General features: G+C 49.4%; 1 protein-coding gene across 1 annotated transcript in view; it reads left to right on the top strand.

Moving 5' to 3' along the window:
* The first annotated feature begins 908 nt into the window (after positions 1-908).
* TMEM211 (transmembrane protein 211) overlaps positions 909-5,179 on the top strand; it is a 10,820-nt gene continuing 6,549 nt past the window's right edge. Inside the window, exon 1 of the mRNA XM_011956723.1 lies at positions 909-1,032. The gene's annotated coding sequence lies outside the window, so the exon portion shown is untranslated. The remainder of the gene's footprint in view (positions 1,033-5,179) is intronic.

Below are 5,179 nucleotides of genomic sequence, written 5' to 3'. Positions count from 1 at the left end.
TTCCAAACCTCAACCCCCAACCCTAGGACACAGGGTGTAGGTCTGGCCAATCAGAGCATCCCATTTGCCTGGCCACAATGATTGACTGGTGGTGGGCATGGGATTCATGTTTGTCCGTTGAGTGTTAAGCACAACACTAGCTGCAATAGTGTGCAAAGAGAAGCTTTCTTTTCTCTGGGGTTGCTGAGTCTGGGAATGTCAGCCTGGAGCCACCAAAGGACAATATTGTTAGAGAGAATCCACCTAGAGAGTGAAGCCAACTGAGCAGAAAACAGAACTGAGAGATGGAGAGAGAGAGAGAGGGGTTCTGAAGACATTGCTTATTTACCTGGATCCCACTGTGCCTGAAGCCCATCCCAGAGAATTTTCAGTTATGTGAACCAATACATTTCTCACGTCTATTTGAGTGGTGCTTCTATCACTTATAGTAAAAGAATACCAGCACCTACTCTGTGGCAAGTCTTGTGCTAAGGATAAAGATATTTAAGACACAGTGCCTGACTATGAGAAGTTCATAGCTCACAGGGAAGGTCCTATGAGAAATGCAGAGAAATATGCATATCAGTTGCCTGGGCTAGAATTATGAGGGCAGAAATGTAGAGAACACAGTGGCAGCCACTTCTAAACTCCCAATCCCATTTCTCCTCCTGAGATTCTATCTGTGGTTTCCTACACCTGGCGTTTAATCATAGATCAGTTAATCCCTGTTGGTGCCTTGTCCTACCCAGAAAACACTATACCCTCCCCTTGTGCCCCACTTGGGGCTGGCTTTCCCCTCTTTGCTCAGCCTACCCAGCAGCTTGGAGTGAAAACTATTGATTTAAGGAAGTGGGAAGGAAAAACCACACACACACACACACACACACACACACACACACCCTCAGACCAGTTTATCAGGCGTGCCCAGGCATTGTTCTACAAGCTAAATTCTTCCTCCAAAGGAAAGGAGAATTTTACAAGGTCACAGACGTGGATCCAAAGCCGGAGCCTGAGCAGAGCTGGCCACGTTGGAGGGTCTTGACCTAAAGTGTGGTGAGTCTGGAGGGAAAAGTGACCTGAGGTGAGTAGTGGGGAGGCAAGGAAACTGGGATAGCATGAAGCACTGCTCAGGGGCTGTTAGGGGCTTCAGGGAGACCATGAGCCTCTGAAATGACATACAACTGTGTGTGCGTGTTTGTGTGTGTGTGTGCGCATGCATGCTATTGTGCATACTTGCTCGTGTGAGAGTGCATGTGGAAACATCCATAGTTTTGTTTTTTTGGGGTTTTGGTTTTTTTTGAGACAATCTTGCTCTATCGCCCAGGCTGGAGTGCAATGGTGTGATCTCGGCTCACTACAAACTCCGCCTCCCAGGTTCAAGTGATTTTCTTGCCTCAGCCTCCTGAATAGCTGAGATTGCAGGTGCCCGCCACCATGCCCAGCTAATTTTTGTATTTTTAGTAGAGACAGGGTTTTGCCATATTGACCAAGCTGGTCTCGAACTCCTGACCTCAGGTGACCTGCCTGCCTTGGCCTCCCAAAGTGCTGGGATTATAGGCGTGAGCCACTGCACTGGGGCAACATCCACAGTTTTAAATCATAATCTTCAAAGGAATGCATCACCCTCCAAAGGGTTAAGTCCCACTGACCTTCCTTTTGTAGATGGGGAACCTGAGGCTCAGAGCCAGTACATAATTCGTCCTAGGTTTGCTTACACAACCTCACACTCAGACACCACCTCCACCTGCCCTAGTAAACCTGTTCCTTCTGCAGGTTCTCCGTCCGAGGTCAAAAGCCCTAGAGGCATTCTTGCCTCTTCACTTTGCCTCACACCCCAGGCCTTCTCTATTAGCAAATCTGATCAGCTTGACCTTTGCCCTTCAAAATTGATCCCGAATCTGCCCACTCTTTGTCCTCCTCCCCTGCCCCTACCTTAACGTCCATCCACATCCACCTTTGTCTCTTGTCTGACTGACGAGTCACATTCTGAAGGCTTCTCCCTCTGCTTCCCTTCTGCATGTTCTCCACCCAGGAGACAGAGTGGTCTTTTGAAAACCTAGGATGGTTCGGCCAGACGCGGTGGCTCATCGGTGGCTCATCCCAGCACTTTGGGAGGCCAGCACTTTGGGAGGCCGAGGCGGGCAGATCAGGAGGTTAGGAGATTGAAACCATCCTGGCTAACACAGTGAAACCCCGTCTCTACTAAAAATACAAAAAATTAGCCGGGCGTGGTGGTGGGCGCCTGTAGTCCCAGCTACTCGGGAGACTGAGGCAGGAGAATGACGTGAACCTGGGAGGCGGAGCTTGCAGTGAGCCAAGATTGTGCCACTGCACTCCAGCCTGGGCGACAGAGAGAGACTCTGTCTTAAAAAAAAAAAAAGAGATCGACACCAGCCTGGCCAACATGGAGAAACCCGTCTCTACTAAAAATACAAAATTAGCCGGGCATGGTGGCACATAGGTTACTCGGGAGGCTGAGGCAGGAGAATCACTTGAACCCAAGAGGCAGAGGTTGGAGTGAGCCAAGATGGCACCACTGTACTCCAGCCTGGCGATAGATCTCTAAAAAAAAAAAAAAAAAAATTAGCCAGGCGTGGTGGTGCATACCTGCTGTAGCCCCAGCTACTTGGGAGGCCGAGGTGGGAGGATTGCTTGAGCCCCAGGAGGTTGAGACTGCAGTGAGCTGTGACTGCGCCACTGCACTCCAGCCTGGGCAACAGAATAAGACCTTATCTCTACTGCAAGTTCCACCGCTCTTTCCTATCCTCATTTCTTCTAGTCACATGGGCCTCTTTGCATCCTCAAATGTGCCAAGAGCACACTCACCTCAGGGCCTTTGCACCTGCTCCCCACTCTGCTTGGAATATTCCTCTGACACCTCTCCATGTGGCTCCCTCCATCACCTTCTTCAGGCCCAGCTCAAAGGTCACCTTCTCATGGGGCTTTCCATGACCATCCCCCAATTACCCAATCACTTGCTCTCTCCCTCCAACGCTTCATTTTTCTTTAGGGCACTTATTGACATCTGGCATATTACATATTGACTTGCTTATTTCCTCCCTGTCTCTCTCCCTCCAGAGTCTATGTTCCATAAGGAGGGGCTTTCTCTGTTTTCCTCACTGCTGAATCCCCAGGACCCAGAACAGTTCCTGCAACATTGTAGACACGCAATAAATATTTGTTGAATGGATGAGCACATGGACATATTGCTATATCTTGTGGGTTTGTCTTGCCCACAAAACTCTAAGCTCCTTGAAGGTGGGGACTACGTTCTGTTCACCACTGTATCCTGGGGGTAGGGGGTTAAGGAGTCACACTGAGCTGGGCACATTAAAGTTGAATGAATGATTGATCAACCCCTCCAGTTTATAGAGAAAGACACAGAAGCCAGAAGAAGAAGGAAACTTGGCTTGACATATCAAGTCCCTAGCAACCACCTCTAAACTCCCAATCCCATTTCTCCTCCTGAGATTCTGCCTTCATGTGGCTTCTCTGGAATCATCCCTGCCCCTTGGGCAGGGCTGTCAGGAGAGTTGACCATGCCCTAACCCTGGGCAGCTCTAGTAAGCCACTGGGTTCGTTGGCCTTTAAATTAAATCCTTAATATCGCTTTGGGCTTAGGGCCCAGAACCCGAGCTTGATTCCCTAAGTATGAGTCTCAGTTCTATGGCTTGCTTCCTGAGCCTCAGTTTTGCCATCTGTAAAATGGGAACAGTGATAATAGTATCTACCTCATCAGGTGGCCACAAGGCTTATAGGTAATGAGTGCTTACCTATGCAATTGCTTAGACTGAAGCCTAGTGAGCCCCCAGAAACTGTTGACTGCTATTAAAAGTTAAGCACTGAACCAGAGGAGAAAATATTCAGTCCCTTTCAAGCTTCCCTTAGGTGGATTCCAGCTAATTGCAGCCTGGTCGGATGTGGTTTCGGGTTATAATGCCTCATTTAGGTTTCTGGGCACCTGGACAGTTGGCGTGATTTTCCCAGGTGACATTGAGCATTATCTGGAGAACAAAACTCCTTTCAAGGTGAGAAACGCCTGGACAGCCACTAGCGCAACCAGAGAGAGGCACAATCATCGGCCTCAGTGGATTCAGCTCTCCCAGGCTTCCTGGCTGGAATTACACCCCTCAGGATCTTGCGAACCCAAAGGAGAGGCTGATTTTGGTGTAGGGAAAACAGCAACAACACAAAAAAAAAAACCAAAAAAACCAAAAAAATACCATCTCCTCTCACTCAAGGGAGCATGTTTCACTTGCTGGCGAGCAGCCACGAGGTTTTTCTCATCTCAGGGTAAAAAACCCATGCAACTTGACCCAGACGCACTTGCTCAGGTTTATCTCTGCCTCTCCCCCTGCAACACACACACACACACACACACACACACACACACACACACACACACACTGTATCCCCTTGAAGCTTCACAACAACCCTCACTCCCATTTTCCAGAGAGGTGAGGCCATCTGCCCAAACTCCTATAGATGGGAAGGAGAGGATCTGGGCTTCTCTGCCTTTTTCCATCATATCACCCTGTCCACTGACTGATCCCAACACTACCCCTAGTCCAGATTAAGGGATTCATAATCTTCTTGTACAGATGCAGAAACTGAGGCCCAGAGCAATGGAGCCACTTGCCCCAGGTACCGCACCAGGGATATGGTGGAGTGGTTGGTTGGCCTCCAACCCCAGAATTCCCGCCATGTTTAGTGGGTGGCTGGGCTTAGTTGGCCAAGGTGAAACCCAAGGTTGTATGGCAGGGGCCTGGCAAAGCTGCCCAGGTGCCCTTGGCCTGGTTGGCAGCTCAGCTGCTTTTGACCCTGAGTGCCCTTGGGCAGGCTCACCCTTTCAGGCTTCCTTTCTGGCCATCAAGGGCGAGATTGGCTGTTTGTTAGCAAATCACCTTCCAGCCTCAACCATGCCATGAAACCATGTCTATTATTATAGTAAGACTTGACTTTACACTGACTTGCTTTTTTGTTAAAATACATTTGAATTTTCGCCAGGCATGGTGGCTCACGCCTGTAATCCCAGCACTTTGGGAGGCCGAGGCAGGCAGATCGCGACGTCGGGAGATTGAGACCATCCTGGCCAACATAGTGAACCCCCATCTCTGCTGAAAATACAAAAATTAGCTGGGCATGGTGGCTTGTGCCTGTAATCCCAGCTACTCGGGAGGCTGAGGCAGGAGAATTGCTT

Source organism: Colobus angolensis, unplaced genomic scaffold (genome assembly GCF_000951035.1).
Source record: "Colobus angolensis palliatus isolate OR3802 unplaced genomic scaffold, Cang.pa_1.0 Scaffold423, whole genome shotgun sequence".
Classification (NCBI taxonomy): Eukaryota; Metazoa; Chordata; class Mammalia; order Primates; family Cercopithecidae; genus Colobus; species Colobus angolensis.
This window is presented reverse-complemented; position numbering and strand designations above follow the sequence as displayed.